This window comes from Herpailurus yagouaroundi, unplaced genomic scaffold (genome assembly GCF_014898765.1).
Source record: "Herpailurus yagouaroundi ecotype Mexico unplaced genomic scaffold, PumYag 355, whole genome shotgun sequence".
In the NCBI taxonomy this organism is placed as follows: Eukaryota; Metazoa; Chordata; class Mammalia; order Carnivora; family Felidae; genus Herpailurus; species Herpailurus yagouaroundi.
Window position 1 is genome coordinate 7,979,481 of NW_024412572.1, and position 22,716 is coordinate 8,002,196.

Below are 22,716 nucleotides of genomic sequence, written 5' to 3' on the forward strand. Positions count from 1 at the left end.
ACCCCACATTCTGTGGACTCTCTGCAGCTCCCTGGACTCCTTCAGCTCACCCTCTCTCCTCTCCTTTGAACTCCTGCTGTGGGTCCTGGCCTCCAGCACAGCTTGGCATTCTGTTACATTAACATTTCATGTGGATGGAGAACTAGTCCTTGGGAACGTGAAGCTGCTGCTGTGACTGTAGCATGGATGTCTTCCAATATCCTGTTTGGAGGGCTCTCCCCAAAACGGCAGAGGAGCCCCAAGGTAAGGTGAAGGGCCTTAGAGTCCCAGGTCTGCCTACTGAGAGAGGAGAGCCCTGTGGGAGAGAGCGGAGAGAGAGACTGTCCCAGAGTATGTCCTGCTGCGGCCACTTGCATGTCCACCTTTGCTTGTGAAGCTTCTGACAGAGATGTTTAGAACTCAACTTGTTGATGAAGTCACGATGCTCCCCTTTTAGCGACACCCTCTGTTGTCAAGAACTCGGAGATCAGAGAGCACAGCAGCAGAGAGATGCATTCTGGAGTGCTGGTTACAGAGGGGAAATGATCAAATATAGAACTGGACAAAGCCACACTGTCCTCAGGACACACCAAAGGAAGTACCTGGGAGTCCTGGGTGAGAATGGGGGAGGCCGGGACCTGGGGGTGTTTTAGGGTCAGAGGAATGTGAGCATGACCCAGGTCCTCTGTCTCCTGCAGTGAGTCCAGGGAGCCAGCCTCCTCTGCAGCCTCCTTCCAAGCCTGGAGAGTGGAGGTCTCTCTCTCTCTCTCTCTCTCTCTCTCTCTCTCTCTCTCTCTCTCCCTGCCCTTGCTGCCTTAAAAGGACTAGATTATAATTTCCTTAAGGACTGAGTAGGCCCAGAAATACCTTCTTACCTGCTTACTCATATTAACATTCCTGCCAAGAAAGAGGCAGGTTCTTATTGCACAATTAGAGATAAAAGGTTTGCACTGGAGGAGGCAGTGCTCTGCAGTGAGCATTTCTCATTCAGACATAATCAGGCAAACACCTAGGGTAGTTGACTAGCCAGTAAACCCTTTTTACTTTTGATGGGAGAAAAGGTGTTATTTACAGGGTAGACATTTTGTAAATAAAGAGAAGGGGCCCCCAAAGAAGAGAGAAGAGAGTTAATAGCAGTGATTCTCACCCCTGCAGAATAATAGGGGAGAGGGAAAGCTTAAAAAAATCTAATTTGTCTTCCTCAACTCAGAGATTGGGATTCAGATGTCTTCAGTTGGGCCTGGACATCAGTATTTTTATAAAGTCTTTTTTTAAAGTTTATATATTTTTGAAAGAGAAAGAGAGCATGAGCAGGGAGGGGCAGAGAGAGGGAGACACAAAATCTGAAGCAGGCTCCAGGCTGTCAGCACTGAGCCTGATGCAGGGCTTGAACCCACGAACCATTTCGAGATCATGACCTGAACTGAAGTCAGACGCTTAACTGACTGAGCCACCCAGGTGCTCCTGGGCATCAGTATTTTTAAAAAGCACCCCCAGGTGATTCTAATGTACAGTCAGGGTTGAAAACCATTGGTTTAAAAGTGTTTAAAGACAGAAGGCAAAACGTGCAGACCCCAGCATAGAATTTGCTCCATTTCCCAGGCTAGGACCCACAGAAGACATATCCTGATTTTTATGGACAGTGGCACATTCCGAAAAAAATACTTCAGGATTTTAAGAAGCTTGGGTGTTTCTAAAAAACTATTTGTACGCCTATGTTTTGTGGCAGCGTTATTCACAATAGTCAAAAGTTGAAACAACCCAAGTGTCCACGAACAATTGAATGGATAAACAAAATGTGGTGTGCACCTGCGATACAAAAGAAGGAGATTCTGACATGCTATAGCATGGATGGACCTTGAAGACATTACACGAGGTGAAATAAGCCCAGACACAGAAGGACAAATACTTATGTGGAGGACCTAGGAGAAGCAAATTCACAGAGACAGGAAGTAGAACAGTGGTTTTCAGGGGCTGGGGAGGGAAACTGGGCAGTTATTGTTTAATGGGTATTGGGTTTCTGTTTTGCTAGATGAAAAGTTTTCTAGAGATGGATGGTGGTAGTGACAGTTGCATAGTAATGTGAACATGTTTTAATGGTTCTGAACTGTACACTTGGGAATGGTTAAGTGTCGGGGGGCACCTGGGTGGCTCAGTCCGTTAAGCATCTGACTCTTGGTTTTGACTGAAGTCATGATCTCATGGTTTGTGAATTCGAGCACCACATCAGGCTCTGTGCTGATGGTACGGAGCCTGCTTGGGATTGTCTCTCTCTCCCTCTCTCTCTGCCCCTCCTGCTCTCTCTCTCTTTCTCTCTCTCAAAATAAATAAATTAAAAAAATTAAAAAGAGAAATGGTCAAGGTGCTAAATTTTATGTGTATTTTAGCACAGTTTAAAAAATTTAATTTCAGATTAAGTTAAATTAGTTCTTAAAAATAAGAACTGTTTAATATTTTGGAAAAACAGAAATTTATAAAGAAGAAAATTTTAAAATCACCACTTGGTACTTTGATGTGTTCTTTTTCCTACATGTGTGTAAATGGGCCTGTGTGCATGCGCGCGCACACACACACACACACACACACTTTGGATGCTACTTGATAGATGCTTTGCAACTTGTGTTTTCATTTGGACTTGCTCTGATTTACCACACGCTTATTAGAGATGGCTCCGTTTTGGAGGAGGGCTAAGTGAGGCAACACAGCACAGTCAGGTCTGGAGTTGAAAATGGACTGGATTCACATTGCAGTTGTGACATTCAGGATCTTGGTGATCTTGGGCCTAATTGTGAGCCACAGTTCCTTGTTTGAGGGCTGTTTCGGGAATTAAAGAGATGCCAAGTACTCTCTCAGGCCCCTGGGAAGAGGGAAGGATCACTGTAAGCCTCCACTGATGACACACTTGTTAGAGGCATCTACTTGGTACTTGTCTTCCTCTAAACTTCCCAGATGGGGGTGGGAAAGCCTTCACCAGAGATTTAGGAAATCACTGTGGCTGCCGCCTGGTGCTGTGACCCTGGGAGCATTATGTCCTTTCTGGGTCTAGTTGCTGCATCTGTAATGTGAGCATGTTGGTTTTTGGCTCTCGAGGTTCCCCTCACTCCACCTGTTCTGGCAGCCTTTGCTCCCCCATAACCTTTCAGTTCCTGATGCACAGCCCTCAGTTGGTATGCAGTAATGTTTATCCACTGTGAGATTCCCAGTCTGCTTGGTTCTCCTGATGTTGTGTTAGGGTAAACATCAACAATGCACAATGACATGCAACAACATTCCAGATGGGAGCCACTCCCTCCAACAAGGGCAGACTGCTTCATGGCAAATTCATTTGCTTTTTCTAGGAAGTTAAGTTTCCAGTGGTACAGTATTGTGGTCATGAGGAGCCTGGAGAGGCTCTGCTGGGAAGAGAGGTATGTTTTCCCCTAAAGACAGGGCCTGAGGGCAGAGGGCCAAACTGCCCCCTTTATGACTTCTAAAGCTCTTGAACAAGGGCAGAGGAAACAGATGGATTGTCAAGACTGTGGAAAGAAGTTCTAAGTCCAGCTCAGAGCTGAGCACATCTCCCAGCTGCCAAATGGAAGGTCTCTATGTGGCAATGCTGGGAAGGAAAATTGAGTTAGGCTGACTTGCTCCAAATAAAATGCTATATTTAATTTCACTCTGGGAAACATTTGATGTCTGGACTACTGCAATATGTGAAATATATTTAAGAAGATCTGTTTTGTTACAACAGAAAAAAAAAAAAGGAGGGCAGAGAGGTCCTATATCAGCTGTAGGTTGAGCATACAGGAATCTGGTCATTTCAATTTGGTTTTTAATCCTCCAGCAGCTACTGACCATAGGTTGACTAGTCAGTATCTAGCAACCTGAACATCATTGTATGAGTTGTATATGTCTCAATATTTCAGTCTGGGAAATGCCTTTCAAGTAGAACAAGACACTCGGTATGGGACGGAAGCTGTCAGTCTTAAAACTGGTGATGTGCATTTGTGTGCGTGACATATGGGAGGAAAGGTTGAGTTTAAACCTGTGCCAGATTGAACCAATCCTACAAATATGTGTCTATTTGTTTTAAAAGTCAGTCTGGTGGAATCTTGTTTCTAAAATTGCTGTGCCGTGCATGCCCTTTGTGATTGCCAGGAGCACTGTGGTTTTGGACACTTCTCCTCTAGAAGAGTGCCCTTGTGCCTTGGTGGGCTATGCAGAGAATTCGAGAAAGAGCCCACAGAACTACTTTACTTTCCACATTGTCCCTGTCCCTGTTTCCATGTGCCTCTGGCCTCACTCTACTTTTCTTTTTTGGTGTGATGTCAGAAGAAGCTGCTCTCCCTCATCTGCCCTTATTTCATGTCCGCTCAGAGGACCTAGCTGAGGCAGAGAGACCAACAAACAATGCTTGGTACTCAATTCAGGAAACTCCTGTCTTACATTTTATCTGGCCACCTAGGAACTAAGCATTTTGTTGTTGTTCATTTATTGAAAAAAAATACAGAATCAAGTATTTTCAAGGATTCTGTCACTCTCTAGAGTTGTAAATAGAAGTTGTCAAATACATCTCATGTCCAGTGTTTCCATCAGACTTCTAGAGGGAGAGCTCTGGCCTTTTTCCCTGAAGTTGGCTTGGCTTTATCCCTTCACGATGATTCGGATTAGAGAGGGAAACTAATGTTTTAAAATGACTGTGAAGGTTTTTCTTTGGGGTACCTGAAACACTGTAAACATTTTCTTTCACACACACCATGGGCTTTACTGTATCTGAGGCGCTGTCTCAGGCAGGGCCCTGGAAGAGAGAAGAAGCACATGCTGTGTGGCCTCTTGACCCAGGGCCAAAGGGAGCCCAGGAGAATGGCTGTCCTTGAGGAGGAATCTGACGCTGGATAAACTCCAGACATTGACCTGACAGGGGAATCATACAGGGAAAGCTGTTCTCAACTGTAGAAAGGGTTTCTTGCTCTTCAGAGGTGGAAGGAAATGGCTTTTTGCTTCTTGCATCCAGCATTAGCACAAACTTGTGGAAAGGGTGAAGGACTGGGAATCTGGGCACCCTGGTTCTCAAACTGTGCCATGGGCAACTGGGGACATTGTGTAAAAAGCACATACCAGATAGGCATGTGTTGGAATCCTGATGTAATCCATTTGTGATCTCCATGAAGCTGGGTTTCCTGACCTGTAGGAGTGGGGATAGCAATGCTTCAGAGAGTCGCCCGGAGGCTCATATGTGGTCACACATGTCAAATGCCAGGTGCAGTGCTGGCTCCCTGGTCGGGGCTCAGCAGTAGGCAGTTGGTAAAGCATTGCCTCTGCCTACCCAGGAGTTCAGCAGTGCTGATGTGGGTGAGAGTCTCACATGCATGTCCATAGCTGCTATTGTAATCTAGAGATCTAATGTGAACACTTTTTATATTTTTGTTTTTAATAATATGTCAGGTCTTCAAATTGTGAAAAACAGTTGTATTGCCCTATCTATATCTTACTAACCTGGACAATTTAAATATCTCTAGAATATGAGAGAAGACACTTCTGGGTGTTTTCTTATATGTTGTAACTTCTTATGGTAAATTCCCCCCACCCCCCGCGGTTTTTTGGGATTAGTTTTAAAGGATGTAGATTTTTATTTTCCAATGCAGAAGAGCCTTGTTCTGATGCCTGCTTAGATTCTGCTAGGTCTGTCTGATGTGAGGTGAGGCATCACAGCCTGAGCTTTGGGGTCTGCCATTACCCACCAGTCTTGACTTGCTGTTGTTTATGGTATCTCTTGTCTTTTCCCCCCTCTTTTCTGGAAGGCAGTAGGTGATATGTCTTACATTAGATTTAGCCACCATATTATGCTTGGTTAGGGCAGCACTAAAATGACTCTTCTGTGCATTCATTTACTCAACAAATATTTACTGAGAATGTATGATTCTCAGGCACACTGAGGGGCATAAGAGTTTACATTTTCTGTACATGTGGGGGGAGGGAAGGGGGAAGAGACAAAATATAGTAGTAGGCAAATCAATAAGAGATCTTAATTAATATGAATAATGTGGTTGGTGCTGTGGACAAGGAATCTAAGAGAAGCAAAGTGATGGGATATCATGATTATAGGGAGGGAGTTATTTTAAGTTGGTGGCCAGGGAAGACCCCTCTGGGGCTAGGATGACAAATAGGAGCTAGGCTTGCTAAGAAAGAGAGAAAGAGCCTTTTGGGAGAGAGAACAGCAAGTGTAAAGGTTGCAGGACAAACTTGGTGTGTGTCAGAAACAGAAGAGCATCCGTAGTAGGAAGCATGACAGGTTTTTTATTTTTGAAAGGTTGTCTGCCTAGGCAAATGGATTGGGGGTGGGTGGGCAGTATGAGAGACCAGTTGGGAAGGATGGAGGCTGGTACATTGGGGTGAATGGGACATGCTGTGGAGGCAGAGCTGCTGGGAAGTGGAAATGGTTACAGTCACTTTGGAGGTGGTTTGTTCAAAGCCTTAAAATCTTCATTCCTTTTGGTTCAAGAATTCTGTAGGCTTTTGCCCTGTGGAAGTAATCAGAAATACACAAAGACTATTTACAAGTATTTCATTGTAGTCTTGCTCATAATAGAGTCAAACCTGAAATAATTGAATTCCTCTCTGTTATTCCTCAATTTCTAGAGGACTGGTTGACTATGTTAGGGTGCATCCATGTGATGGAACACCATGTAGCTCTTCAGATGGTGATATGGAGGATATTTAATGGCTTGGGAAGAGGTTGATAGATATCTAAATGGAAATATATAGAATGTCATCCCTAATATCTCACTTTCATAACACATAAACTCTATTTACATCTCATGTAATTATAGATAGGATGTACTATAACCTGGGAAGTCTAATAGGGTGTACATTAGAGTGTTAATGACAAGCCATTTCAGGAAGTGAAATTACAAATGATTCATTTTCTGAATAATTATGATTCTTACCAATGGTCTATGATAAACATTTTGAAATAAAAAATAAGGGTTATTTAAAAAGTTATGGGGGTCTTACCATGTCTGATTATAAATTGGAATAGTGAATAAATCAGTGAAATAATGGTTCTTCCATATACCCTACCATTCCTAGGGTATGGTTTGTCTTCAGAAAGTTTGTATCAAGAAAAATGTTGAATTTGAGTCAGAAAAATGGAGTCAGAGACCCAGGTCTGCCATAGACTGGCTTTGGATCTTGGACACTACACTTAGCGTCTAGCACACAGACCCTTGACTTACTCAGTTTGCAAATGGGAATGAATGATGGTAATAATGAAAATAGCAATGATGTTTTGATGGAGTTGTTTTGAGGATTAAATGACAGGGATGAGAAAATATCTTCTAGGATGAAAAAAACAATGTAAATATTAATATTCCAGGGCCCAAGTCTTCACACACAGACTTGATTGTCAGCACAAATATATTTGGGGGTGGATCATTTGTGGCGTACTGTAATGCACATCTCATGCAGTAAAGGGCCACACTTTCACTAAGTGTTAGGCCAGCTTGCTTCTAGTCCCATGCCCTTAAAAAAGCAAACAATCTGAACTTAGGGTACAATTAGCTTGTCCTGAGCGGCAGGCAGCTCTCAAGTGAGGAGTGCTTTCTCATTCACTGGAAAGCTGTAAATGAGATGCCATCTCAGCAGCCGCTGCACCCAGAGCCCCTTTGATATATTACTCAGCTGTTGTGTTACATAAACCTATTGGAAATGAACCTGCAAAGGAGTTGAGCAGAGGGAGGTACCAGTGAGAATAAGGATGAAGGAGAAATGCACTGTCTCTCTGTTTAAAGGAGACATTTGCTTTTTAATGGACCCTGGACACTGGGATCTGAAATATCATGGCCCTGATGTAATGGAATGGATATGCATGGAAACATTGATGAACGACTAACAGGCACTTGATTTTTAAATTCTTAAATTGGTCAAGGCCAGGAATGTCCTGCCTGGCTCTGTAAGACTCATAGTGTATTAGATGGTGTTGTCCATATTAGGATGTCTTATTGGAGAGTTACCCCTCCGGGAAGAAGTTGTATGTGAGTCCCTTACAGCACAAGAGTTTGAGCCTCTGTTTTCAGCTTGTGATTTCTGGAAAAAGGGAAATGAAGCAGCCAAGCCTGACCAATTGCTGAGGTTTATTTCTTTGGGGACTCCTAGCCTCTTTGAGGTGTAGAAAGTACAGCATACACATCCATTACGATAAAGGATAACTGTTGCTGAGTTGAATTGCTACATTGGAAAGACTGCCCAGCAGTGCCTTCTGACTCTAAGAAAAGATCCCTAACCTTGCCATTTCAAATGAGGACCCTGGGAGCTGCCAGTTAGGTGTGCCAGTAGTGCATTCCTTCTGATTGAACATTCACCATCCTTCCCGTAGTGGATGACCCTACCATCCACATGTTCAGTTATGTGGGAAGGATAATGGCAACAATAACAACTACAACTCCATTCAGGTATCTACAACTCCATTCAGATTATGATGCATCCTATAAAAGATGTATACATAAAATCCTCTGGGAGTTTAAAGAAGGGACAGAATACTTCTGTTTGGAGATATCAGGAGAAAAGCAATTTGAATGTAATATCTGAGATGTTGATTACAAATGGTAGGGACCGTGACGGGTGGAGAGGTGAGAATTAATTGCCGGCTGGCCTTGCTTGTTGGATTTTATAAACTGAACCTGCTGCCTTCTGGTTGATTCTTGCAACTAACCCCATGCTCCTGGTTAGTTCCACTTTGTAATTCTACTTCACAATGATGTTCAGAATTGGAAATGGAGTTTTTATTACAATAAACATCGTTGGTCTCAAGAGACCTGTATGAAAAAGTAGGATTTCCAGTCTCCTACTCGCTATTACCTGTATGTGCATGAGTCACATATCTTTATCTTTATTCTGGAGCTCTTTCCTGCACCTCTAATCCACCTGGCTAAGCATCTAAACTTGGTTATCCGAGCATTCTCTTAGGCTTAAGTCTAAAACAGAATGTACTACCTTCCCTTTCCCCATTTTCCTTTCACCACAAGCTCTCAACTTCCCAGCCACCTGTCCTAATACCTCATAGCAGTAGCAAGAATGGCCAGTTACATTGAATTTTAATATGAAGGGAAGGATAGAGTCTTGTATTAAAAGGTGAGTTTGGAGGTCGAGATCTTTTGTTGGCTCACTTTGGGATCTTGGGCAATAGCATAACTTGCCATCAATTTCCTGATGAAGAAAAGGCAACTTGGCTTCCTTTGTATAAGCAAATAGAAAAGTGTCAGAGATAATTAAATTGTAAAGCACCTTGGGGTCCTGAGATGGGAGGTTCACATGTAAACACCACTATGCCATTGCCATTGTTGGCACACGGGGATGAAAATGTATTTTTGCTTACAGAGTGATTTTCTGAGGTTTGGTTGAAAGGGACAACATGTACCTGAGCCAACTATTAGGACTATTTTTCTTCTAGCACAATTTATCAAGTGCTTTTTGTCACACCCAAATTTTGTAGGAGTGGAGAACTTTTATGTTTAAGGTTGTGGCTTTTTAGAATGAATGAATAACCAATAGCACTCCAAACTGAAGAATGTGAAGATTGTCAAGCTTCCATTTCTGATTTGCTTTCTGTTCTCGTACAAGTCACCTCACCTTTCTGCTTTTTGTTTCTCCATCTGTGAGACACTGCTCACTTCACCAGGATATCTTCAATATGAATAAGATAATGTGTGGAACCCTTTCAGCTGCTGCATCATTAAAAAGCATTTATTCAGCACTTATGTCATGTTGCACAAAGAAAATTATAAAGACCACATTCCTTCCTTGCCTGCTAGATTATATTCTAATATCTTCTTAAAAAGGCAGAAACTAGGTAGCTAAGGAGTAATTAGGCAGACTACACTACCTTAGTTCACCTATCTGGAACTAAGTCCCACAGGAACCTTGTTTTGTGTAAATGAAATTGCCAAACATCACCTCTGGGACCTGAGCAAGGAGACCTTAGTAAGAGGGGCGGGGAGGTTAGGGTACAGGAAAAGTGCTCTAGAGAATTTTGTTTGAGATTGTGGGTAATTAGGTTTCTGTAACTGTTTCTTCTTTCCCAGTACAACAGAGACTTGTGTTAAGGCTTAACATCTGGAAAGAGAGGCTGTTCTAGGGTAGTAGGCAACTACCATTTCACTTTCTGAACATTGTGGTCATTGCATTGTGGGTCTTCATGAGAATGAAATCCCAGTCAAGCTGGACATGGGTGAAGCCCTAGGGAGCAGGGCAGCCATACAAGAGCAATCACCAAATCATCTGAGTATGAATCATCTTGAGGAACTTTCACAAGACTGTATGCATCTTACTTCCCCATCAGTTAAACAACTTTGAAAGATTGGCCTTTGGGAGAAGAATGCCACTTACTTCCCCAATACTGGGAGAAGGAAGTAGAGATGTCTAGTTACTTACTAAATCTCTGCTGCTTCTTAGAGAAGCTAAACTCCCAGGTATGTAGTGCTCTCACTTTCTCTCTCTGTCTCTGTCTTGTTCTCTCTCTCTCTCTCTGTCAGCTCTCTCTCTCTCTCTCTCTCTCTCTCTCTCACTCTCTCTCTCTCTCACACACACACACACACACACACACACACACACACACACACACACACACGGTTTTCTTCCTAGAGGGGTGGTAAGATCTGTAAAAATTAATTAAATTACCTGTTACTTTTGTTTCTCTTCATAGTTCACAGCATCTTTTCACTGGTGTGATCTCATTTGACACCGAAAGCTAGCTCTCATGGTGGGTGGGACTATTACTGATGGCTGCCATTGTACGTTAGAGGAAACTCAGACTCAGAGGTTAAATGACTTGGCTTAGGTCCCCACATAGATCTAAGACAGAGGCAAGGTCTTTGAACTCTGCATTCATTCTGAACACCTTGTCATTCTCTCTGGAAGATATCAGCATTCTAGAGGCACCTGTATTTAAAGACCACCTGTCAGTGACAGAATTTCCATACAAACTTTTCAAGACCCATATACATATCTGGATTTCCTCTCAATATCTCACATTTTAAAACTACTATTTGTCACCATAGCCTGCAGTATGGTTAAAACCTGGCTTGCTATTGTTAATAATTATGCAGTGTCTTTGTTTCCTCCAAGGAGACTCAAAATGGAAGCTAGCAGGCTGGGAACTTGTCCTTCACTGTGCTTGGGTCGTTAGCAGCTATTAAACACATGGAGCTTGACTCCCATCGCCCTTTAGTTCTCAGGCTCCCTCCCTGTTGTTTTTTCAGCAAGAGCTTCAAGTATTCTATTGGTATTAGGAGAGTTCTTGAAAAACATCCTATGGTGGTACAAATTTTTTTCTAAGGAAGGCATCCTATAAGCAGTAAATCTGAACAGCAGCACCTGGATTCCTGACCAGGTGGAAGGTGCTAAACTTGCCTAAGGCTTAAACATATACCTGTCCTGGGCCCAATTGCAGATATTGTTTTTTTTTTTCATTTCATAATGCTTTATTATTTGCCTGGGAACCACTGCGCTTAAGATTTAGTGTATTTGGGTTCTTTATAGGAGACAGAAAGACAACTACATGTACATAAAATCTCAGACAGAATATGAAAAAAGCTCATCAAAGGAGAAACTAATTCCAATCCAGTGGCCTTCTTTTTTTTTAATATGAAATTTATTGTCAAATTGGTTTCCATATAACACCCAGTGCTCATCCCAACAGGTGCCCTCCTCCATACCCATCATCCACTGTCCCCTCCCTCCCACCCCCCATCAACCCTCAGATTGTTCTCAGTTTTTAAGAGTCTCTTATGGTTTGGCTCCCTCCCTAACTATTTTTTTCCTTCCCCTCCCCCATAGTCTCTGTTAAGTTTCTCAGGATCCACATTAAGAGTGAAAACATATGGTATCTGTCTTTCTCTGTATGACTTACTTCATTTAGTATAACACTCTCCAGTTCCATCCACGTTGCTACAAAAGGCCATATTTCATTCTTTCTCATTGCCTTGTAGTATTCCATTGTGTATATAAACCACAATTTCTTTATCCATTCATCAATTGATGGCTAAAATGAACAAATCAGGAGACGATAGATGCTGGAGAGGATGTGGGGAAATGAGAACCCTCTTGCACTGTTGGTGGGAATACAAACTGGTGCAGCCACTCTGGAAAACAGTGTGGAGGTTCCTCAAAAAATTAAAAATATATCTACCCTATGACCCAGCAATAGCACTGCTAGGAATTTACCCAAGGGATACAGGAGTGCTGATGCATAGGGGCACTTGTACCCCAATGTTTATAGCAGCACTTTCAACAATAGCCAAATTATGCAGATATTGTTGTTATGCTGACACTGTGGCCCATGTGTAGGGAGGTGATCCTAGCTAAGTGTTCACTCCAAAACTTCTGGGTGGACCACTGTGTTTTTCTCTGTGTCCTGGCCTCCTCTTTTTAGCTAATCACCCTCCTCTCTGAAATTCTCTCTCCCTGACTTTGCCCAGGATCTCCTTCCAGAGCCCCTTCTCCCTTTCACTAAGTCCAACTTTCTGGAAAAATGATTCTTGTACTTTAGTATCCATCTTTCCTGAGGACATTTAGCATTTCAGACTCTCTGTGGGAATCAGAGACTCTGCCCAGCTAAAGGAATCTCCCAGGTGGGTAGTGTAGTCTGGTGATGTGCATCCGGGGCTTTGGGGTCAGACAGACCTGAGTTTGAATCCTAAACTCTTTTGATTGATACAACAGCTCCATAAAATAGGTACTGCTCAATCTGTGTCTTACAGAGGAAATAGCTCAGGAGTTAACTTACTTGCCTAGAGCTTGAACTCAAGTTTGCCCCACTCCAAAGTCCATGATATGAACCACTCTGCCCTACTCCCCTTTCTCAGCCTAAGCTGGCAAAGTGGTCCTTGTGTTCTCCCCACTCTGCCTTAGCTCATGGGAATGATAAAACAATATAAGAATTAAGTCTGAGTTTCTGTTTCCTAAGAATCTAGTTGACATGCCATGTGTAAAGATGTAGGGGCTCAGTTATTGAGTTTGGAGGTAAAGGAGATTGGAAAGGAGGGAAGCACAGTCGAGATTTTGAGCCTCTACAGGTGAGTTTTCAGCTCTCCTCCAGGTGCACTCATTCCATCTTCCACCTTTGTCATTGTGTCAACAAGGTCCCCTGGGTGAGGAGACTGTGGGTGCCTGGGATGAGCAGTGCTGCACTTTGCCTGTCTGTGATTTTCTTCCTTGAGGATAAATGCAGCAGGATGCCTCTCCCATCTGACTTGAGTCAGATGTGCCCTAGTTGCCAAGGAAAGAGGAAAATTAGCATTTCTAACAGTGAGTAATTGAGACTGACTATGTGCCAGGAACTATACTATACATGTAGGTCCTAGAAAAACAGAGACAGGGAAGACGGTCCCATGACCTCCAGGAGGCTCAATCTGGTAGGAAAGACAGCTGATGTACTGGCCAGTTATCATTAACAGGCTAGAGTTGTGAACGGCATGAGAACAAGACACAGTGTTGATTAGGGGAGAGCATGGGATTTGGAGTTCTGAAGGGCGTATCCAGCTTTGTCTTTTCCTTGCTGACCCACTTAGGCAAGTTCAGTTTCCTCATCTTTATAATGTGCATCAGTATATTTTTTCTTGTAGGCTCATTGAAAGGATTAATTAGATACCCATGGGAAGTGCATGTACTTCATGCGGACCTCATCCAGTGCCTGGGAGGTAGTTGGTGCTCAATAAAGTAGTAGCTATACTATGCATATATAGGAATAGATGCATATGTGTTTGTATATATGTATACATATTTTTAAACTCTTTCTTTCCTTTATTCAACAAGTATTTATTGAGTACCTGTTCTAGACACCAGAGAGTTAGCAGTAAATAGAACAGCTCTTCCTGCCCACGGGGAGCTTAGGTTTTAGTAGGGAGAGACAGTAAATTAAATAAAATAAATAAATAAATAAATAAATAAATAAATAAAATACATGGTATTAGATGGTGACAAGCGCTATGGAGAAAAGTAAAACAAGAAAATAGGGGTGTGGATGTGGGTGGAGGTTTAAATTATTAATAAAATGATTAGGGAAGGTTCCTAAGGGGATATTTGAGGGAACTAGCCAGGTGGACATTTGGGAGAAAAGCATTCCAGGCAGAGGGAATTGGGAGAGCAAATATTTAGAGGTGAGAGCAGCCTGGCGTGCTCAGGGAAGGGCAAAGAGGCCAGCACATGTGGAGTGGCATGAACTAGGAGGAGCTCTAGTTGAGGATGGGACAGAGGGCTCACTAGAGGAAAGATGGAGCAGGACTTTGTAGGCCATGGTAAGGACATTACCTCTTACCTGGAACAAGACAGAGCCTTTAGAAGTGTTGAGCTAGACAGCAACATGGTCTGACTGTGTTATAATAGGATGACTGTGGTTGCCATGTGGAGAAATCACGTATGGGGGAAGGATACCATGCATGCATGCGTGTGTGTGTGTGTGCACATGTGTGTCTCAGCATTAAATCAGAGAACCTTGATGTAAGTAGGGAATGTGATTGCCCTGTGTTACAAGGACAAATGAGAATGGATAGTGGAGGAGATGGAGGAGGAGGACTGGAGAAATATGGTTCATATTGTGGGTTTGGCGCTTCCTTGTTATTTGTCTGAATGGTTTCCCATCGCTGTGGGCTGGAGACACTATAGCAGGAAGTGAGGGACTGTGGGCCTCTCCACCAGTCTCAGGCTGGGCCTTGAACATGTCCAGATTGTGGGTGAATGGACATTGTGGGGAAAGGCATGATGCATCCATGCATGTCAGATATCAGAGCAAGCCAAGATCTGAGGGTATGCTGAGGGCAAGGCAGGGACTCTTTCACTGTGGCTTTCCTGTGTGCCGGACAAGGAGGAAGGGTGTCCTCAAGCAGAGTGGGGGGATGGAGTGAGAGCCTAGAAGCACAGTCCCCGAGAAGTGAGAAATTACGTGTGTGTCTGTGGATTGCTCCAACTTCCCAAGAAGACTCTGAGGACTTGAGAGCTGATAATATGACCTAAAATGTCCCAAAGGCTAAGAGAGGAGCAGGTGAGAGTAGTGAGTGAAGTTACACAGCACCCACCCTGGCCATTGGTAGCTTCAGGAACCAGCAAGTGTGTGCACTACTGACTTGTCCTCTCTCTCTCCTAATTGCTCAAGGGGACCTATGCTTTTCTGGAGCAAAGAGGACTTTACAACTAGAGTTTTCTCTTTTGATTTTGTAGGGTATTTTTCCTCATGGTCAGTCACAAAGCCATAAATACATTTCCTCAAGACAAGAAGAAACAACTAACTCTTGTGTAGTGCTCATTTTGTGCTAAGTACTGTTCTGAGTGCTTGATTTGCAATAACTCCTTTAATCATCAGAATGGTTCTGTGAGGTAGGTAGCATTATTATCCCCATTTTGCATAAGAAGAAACTGATGTTCAAGACCTTGCCCAAAGACCCACAGTTAGTAAGTGCTGGCCATTATTGGAACACATGTTTCTGACTCCAAAAGCCTTATCTCTTTTCCCTTTATCAATCTGGTAATTATTTGTTATTTACCATGTGGAATTAGTTTTTGGAAACAATTTGTACAGATATACACAAAGGAACTATGTGGTCACAAAGGGGAAAAGCCGCTGCATAAGTCCTTTTACTTTCCCATATCTGTGTGGGGTTCCTGCTTGGCAGCTGGCAATTTCCACCTCTTGTTTGTGTTGTAATTTATTACATGTATGTCATCCTCCTTCCTGAGGCTGGAAACTCATTGAGACCACAGTCCATGTGGAATTCATTGTCATATTTACTATAGGATCTCAGCCAATGCATAAAACATAGTAGGTCCTCAGTAAATACGAAATAATTTCTAAAGTTGAATAAGTGCATTTGGTAACCAATTCTTAAGCCACCCATTTCTGAAAATAATGAAAAGGGGGACATTTAAATACGTGAGTGATAAGACATTCATTACAGTTAAATGGTGCTTTTATGATTTGCAAAACCTTCTATACAGTTTATCTCATTTCACCACCACGCCCTCACCACCAACCCTTGTAAAGGTGGTGGGGCACATGTTATTTTCCCAATTTAATTATGAGAAAACCGAGGTTAGTGTCAACAAGTGATCTACCCAGGGTTGCACACGGGGCTATTTTGTATTTGTTCTTTGTTTTTAAAATCAGAGCAGAATCAGAACCATCATCTCCTGACTTTCTATTTTGTGAGTGACACATACCTACTAAGTACAAAGCTTGAACATAGGACCTAATGATACTCATTATGCATGAACAACAGGGTGTTTTGATTCCTCTCTTTCTGGCAGGTTGCAAACAATTTAGTAGAGTACTACTCAAAATGTGGGCCCCAGCTGCTAGAGACAAGTTAACCAGTTACCAATCTATGGTGAGATCATGAGCTTGTGGCAGAATGTGAATCAACTACGTCATAAACACTGCTTAGTTTACCTGACTTTTTTTCTCCTCTTTTTACATTTTTCTTTTAAATGCTTTTAGGCTTACATAAAAGTTGAAAAATAGTACAGAGAGTATGCATAGATCCTTCACCCAGCTTCTCTTATGTTTATATCTTGCATCACTGTAATATAATGATTAAAGCTAACAAATTGCCATTAGTACAATACTTTCAATTAAACTTTAGATTTCCTTTTGATTTCACCAGTTTTTCCACCTATGCTTTGTTTCTGGTCCAGGATCGAATACAGAACCCCACCTGGCATTTAGTCAGCAATCTCCTTAGTTTTCCCCCAATATGTGCTTGTCCCTTGGTCTTGCCTTGTTTTTTTCCATGACTTTGACACTTTTGAAGAGTACAGGGCAGTTATATTGGAGACTGCTTCTTAATCTGAGTTTGTCTGTTTCCCCATGATTTGATGTAATGCATTTTGCATACTGAATACATGCATCACTTCTGAATATCATATAAGTAATGTGCCCTTTGCATTCTATCATAATAGAAGCAGAAGATGTTAGAATTTCTTTTTGCTGGTGCTGTTGACTTTCACCTTCATCACTTGGTGAAGGTGGTGTCTGTGGAGTTTCTCCACCGTAAAGCTGCTATTTCCCCATTTCTAAGTAATACATATCCTGTGGGAGATATTTTGAGACTGTTCAAATTCTGTTGCTTCTCAAACTTATGCTTATAATTTTAGCATACATAGTAGATCTTGCCTGCAACATTTATTGCTGTGGCATTAGCCTAATTTTTCTATTGTCTTCTTTCCCTCTACATTTATTAATTGGCATTCTTCTATTAGGAAGAGCTGTCCCTTCTTCCCCATTTCTTTCTTTATTCAACTATTAATTTATGTCACTGTCATATTTATTTTATTCTATGGGTCACAACCTAATACTACACATATTTATTTTATTGTTCAAATTGACCTAGCTTTGGTCATTTAGAGCTCTTCTGGGCCAGCTCCTATAGCCTTCAACATGCCCTCAGTCCTCAAGCATTTTCTTGCTTTTGGACCACAAGATACTCCAAGATCATCTTGAATTTTTCCTTCCCCAACCCTGAAATGAAACACTTCCCCCAAGGAGCCCTGGTTTATTTCATTGGAGAATATCTAAAAACCAAGATTTGGGTACTAGGTGTGCTCATTGCTATCAACTTTTTTTTATATCAATATTTCCTTGATGAAGGAAGCTTCACATTTTGAAAGTGAGTCAGTGAGCTCCTTATCTTGTCATGAGCCACTAACAATTTGTGACCCTGCCACTTTGAGTCTCAGTGGTCTTAAAGATCTGTAACCATGCACATGTCACCCATCTGGTGGTAATTTTAAATTCCATTGAATTAAAGTCATGAATCAATGTTATTCTTTCACTCATGCACGAAGCAAGTATGTGTTGAGCACACAGTACGTGTCAGGCCTTGTGGGTGCTGGGCTCACCATGGTGCATTAAGTTCTCCTGAGGAACTTCTAATACAGTGTCTTCTATTAAATGTAGGAGACAATAGTCTTTTTTGGTCACTGCACAGTATGAGAACTCATTTAAGATTATTCAGCATTCTAAAACCTAGGGGATTCAGCCTAGGGGATTTTTAATTTTGATTTTGGATCCAGAAATTGTGAGAATATGAACAGGCTGTTCCCTAGCACTGTAGCACTTGGTATCATTAAAAACCTTTGCCCATGACTTGATTCTGACATATGGGTGGTTGAGTCTTTTAGGCTTTATGCAAGGAGGCTGGAGACAGATACTTTGACTTGAAAAGACTTTTGGTGTTTAATTGCTCACTCTAATCATTGTGTGAAAGAGTCTGCTGGCAGGAAGGAGTAAAGGCTTGTGGCAAAAATAGGGCTCGGTCTTCAGTGCTTCCCTCTCCCATGGAGGCTGGGAGATGGAATAAGAGTACTCCTCTTCAAACTAGCCTCAAACCCCAAAAGGATCCCTTCAGCAAAAGTGTGTTTTCAAAGATTCTGTTGCTTGACTTTAATATACTCCACCTGTACATCAAGTTGGATCTAGGCTCAGATTGAAGAAGATAAACAGTGATGTCACTTAAGGTCACTTGGACATGATTATCCCCACTCCCACTGTATCCTATACTTCCCATCTGGTTTAATACAATCTGGCATTATTTCAGTGCTTCCCACTTTGGCTTGTTATTAGTACTTCTTTTAACTGTTTGAGCACAAATGGACTAAGGATCCCTTTCACAGCTCAGAAAGTGTTTCTGGCAAAGAGGATTCTGCTGGTTGGACAATATAATCCTATCAAACAAGTCAATTGTCTGGAAGCATCTGTTGGTCTCTTACTTTTGGAAAAGATGGAAATGCTGAAAACTGATGCTAAGGGGTGTTCTCTCTATATTAGTCCTTTCTGGCATCCATTAAATTATGAGTATTTTGTGTTACTGAACACATGTGTGTTTTTGGCATGCAAAATATACACACAATGGCCAATTTATTGCCTGTTCTTGGGAGGAGAGGAACAGTGGAGCTGTGGTAAGTCGATTGCCATGCACTCTGGTTAGAAATGGGAGGACAATAGGATCAACTGTGTTTGCCTTGAAAAGTAGCATAGGCATCTGAGAATCCATTTGCCAGATGTGTCAAAGATGGGTAATTGGGTATACGTTTCTCAGCATATAATGCCATTCATTTAATGTGGCCAGTTCTCCAACCTTTAACTTGGTAGTTGACCAGTGGCTGGATTATGAACATGAAATCTTTAGTGCCTATCTCACTGTGTTGGTGCTTTTCACAGAAATTGTGTGTGTGTGTGTGTGTGTGTGTGTGTGTGTGTGTGTGTGTGTTAATACATGAAATCCAGTTTAGAGAAAAACTTTGTATGCCCCATCCTGCTTGCAATGCAGTGGTCTGCCCTTGAGAATTTTAAATGAGCTGACCTACATAGCTTAACTATTTCAATTAAAAGTAGCAGAGAGTGTAGATTGGCAAGAGGTGGAGGACAGCAAGGGAAAAATCCCTCCCAGGAGCTTTGGTTCAGGCAAAGCAGTGGAAGAGACAAGAGATTCTGAGTAAGAATCATAAATGATAGCCATCATGGATGCTTTGACACCCTGCTATGAGTGAAGTCCTTGTGAAGGTAGTTCCTTAGTATCCCTTGCTATGGACCTGTATTTGGTCTTCATGGGATTGAGGCAAGCCAACTCTCTCCCGGGGAAGAATTTTGATGTTATTCCTTAATTTTCCAAACATCCACTCTTGTATTGTCAGCTGTCTCTACAGTTGATTCTCTGAAGGGCTGGTCCTCTCCCCATCTCTCCAAGCCTTGTCTCAAGGGAAGATGTGGAGAGGAAATGCTGTATATGGTACAGAGTAGCCATTCTTGAATTCTTATTTTCCATTTCTTCCCTACTGCTCAGAATTCTGACTCCACAGAAATTCCTAATTAACTCAGTTGCTCTACAGCGACAAGCTAACATCTGGAGCTACCAAGTCAGGAAAGCCATTCGGCCCAGATCCAGCACGGATTTTCTCCCCTTCGCACCCAGCTCAGCAGTTGGGCACTGTACCAACCCTGACATTGTGGGATGAAGATGCCAAGGGCTGGAGCAACTCAGGGCTAATTGTTTCACCCAGAAAATCATGGGTTAGATATTTTCAAATTGCTGGCCTATTTTGAACAGTTTTTTGTTTTGGGGTTTGTCTTGTTTTAGGGGGTTTTATTGTTGTTATTTTGGTAGGAGATCAGAGATCATACAGTCCCTGGAGGGGGATCTGCCCTACATATTGCCTGTATGATACTCCTACTAGATGGGGGAGATGGGGGCTAACTTAGGGCTATGACCAGGCAAAGGTGTAGTACTCTTCAAATCTATATGGCTCCTCAGGAGCCATATGAAATAAAATGATGAACAACAACTTGTCTCTATCAGGCTGGATGGAGGCAGTTAGGTGCACAGGAGATGTAGAAGCCACTGCTAGTTTGCTTTTTTCAGTTCCAGTTCACATTTGTGGTACCGTCTATCCGCTTATCATATATAGTGCTTATTATGGGACTGGCACTATTCTGTTATACATAATAGTGGACCTGATAAAGTAGGTACTAATGTTGTCCCCGTTTTACAGGTGAGAACTCTTAGGCATTGAGAAGTTAATAAATTTGCTCACAAACATTTGCTTCTGAAGCTAGGGTCAGAGATCAGGCAGTGTGGCCTTGGAGTCCAGCCTGCTATACAAAAGACACACTGTCAGTAATGTAGGTTCCATTTCAACCCAGCCCCAAGGGTTTTCAGAGAAAAATCCACAGTGCTTCTTGGGTCAAGGTCAGTGTGGCTCAAACTTAAATTTGCATATGAATTGACTGGAGATCTTTATAAAATGTAGATTCTGATTCAGCAGTTCTGGGGTGTGGCCAGTTCCAACAAGCTCCCAGGTGATGTCAATGTGGCTAATTCATGGTCCACCCATCCAGTTGCAAAGCCTTAGTAGGCTATTCTATGATTTTCACTATCAGATTGCACTTAACTGGCTGTGGAAGAAACCCTTGCATTTAAGTAGAGGACTCATTAACACCAATATGAATTTAATGAGTGATCAATTGGAAAAGAAAAGAACTATAGAAGCAGGGAGTAATCAATTTCTGTTAAAAAAAAACTAATTTTCATAGGACTTTAATAGAAAATGGAAAGATAATGTTCTCCTTTTCTGTGTATTAGCCAAGGATGTTTCTTTTGTTCTTGGGCTTACCTCGGTACTTCTGGGCTAGTTTAAATCCTCATTTTTTTCTGAGTCACCATTACATACAGTTCTCCCAGCCACACCCCAGCAATGTACAAGGGATCAGACACAAAGTTAGATTCCATCACAAAGGCAGAGTCACCATGGTAACCACATCCTTTGAATCTTGAGTGTGCCCAGGAACCTGAGCAGAGCTGATAGTTGAACCAAGTTGTTCTCCTGAGAGATGGGGAGGAACAGAGCCCTGCCTACACTAGGCTGCTATATCTTCATTCCTACACCCAGAGGTGTCCACTTGCTGTGAAGAGTCTAGACACTCAGAACATCCTCCCCTCCCTGTAATCTTGAAGTTAGTCTCCAGGGTGTTTTCTGACCCTAACTGCCCTAACACCATGAGAATATTTCAGTGCCTTGGGATACTCTTGTTCTTCTGGTTTGAGTTTTGGTGGATAACCACATCTGAGTCTTGCTGTGTTAATATGTTGATATTTTGGTTTATCTGCTTACTGGTGGTGTGGGGCGTATGGCAAATCCAGTAGTGAATGGGCCTGGGCAGATGTGACCCCACCACATGGTGGCCTCATGGGGAATCTTAACTCCAGTGTATGGAATCAGTGAAAAGTGTAGCTTTCTAGATCAGGTTTTTATTTTATACGTTAAGGCAAAAAGCTATCTTCTATAATTTGGAACCTCTCTTCCTTTCCAATTCTCTCCACGGCCTCCATTGCTTGAGGGATGATGGTATGGGTTCACTTTTTCCCCCTCTCATTTGGATGACACCATCAGAGAAGCACTCTGTACCTCTCCGTCAAGACCCATGAGATGACCTAATGTTTGATGGAGCTGAGGAAAAAGAAACCAAAATGACCCAATGGAACATAAATGTTGGTTTGTTATTATTGTTTGATAGAAACAATGAACTCAGTTGTATTAGCTTGGCCACATGACTTCTTGAAAGGCATCTTTCAGATATGGAAATACTTCAGAGGGTTGTGTTGAGTCTCTAAGAAGACACTGAGCATTCAATTCCCAGTGGCCAATGGTCGACCTCTTTTGAGACATTTCCAACTGGAAAGGAAAGACAGGTCTTCCTACCTCCTGTGGAACCTCACTTTTAGTGACGTTGCCTTATGAAGATGTGACCTAAGGAAGGACTGGGTACAGACAATGCTTTTAATCTCACTCACCTTATTCTTCATCTTTATATCTAAGTTTCAAGAAACTAATGTTAGCTAACAGCACTGTTTTTACTGCTAAGCAAAACTTCAGGAAGGGGCATTCTTTGATAAAACATTAATTAACCAATTTTCTCTCTATTTAAATTAAAACCTATACTGTTTTCCTTTGCCCTCCAAGCTCTACTCTTATTTGATTATTACAAATAATTTTAAGGAGTATAAAAGTGACAGTGACTGGTTTTAATATTGAAAACCTAAACTTAATAAATGCAGTTTTGACTGCTGCTGCTGTCCTTGTGTTCTTTTTTGTATGTTTATTTAAATGCCAAACAATATTGCTGCTTGCAGACTGTCCGTTCTAGCCTTTATCATCAAAACCAACAGAATCAGGTTTGGGACCAAGGCTCATGCACATGAAACTGGGAAGACATTATGC

General features: G+C 42.1%; 1 protein-coding gene and 1 long non-coding RNA gene across 24 annotated transcripts in view; both read left to right on the top strand.

Moving 5' to 3' along the window:
• CACNA1C (calcium voltage-gated channel subunit alpha1 C) overlaps positions 1–22,716 on the top strand; it is a 761,926-nt gene that overhangs the window by 254,228 nt on the left and 484,982 nt on the right. The window lies entirely within an intron of this gene.
• LOC121022118 (uncharacterized) lies at positions 911–11,685 on the top strand. Its single transcript, XR_005786817.1, has 3 exons — positions 911–922; positions 4,893–4,900; positions 9,844–11,685. It is a non-coding gene; the product is annotated as an uncharacterized LOC121022118 (long non-coding RNA).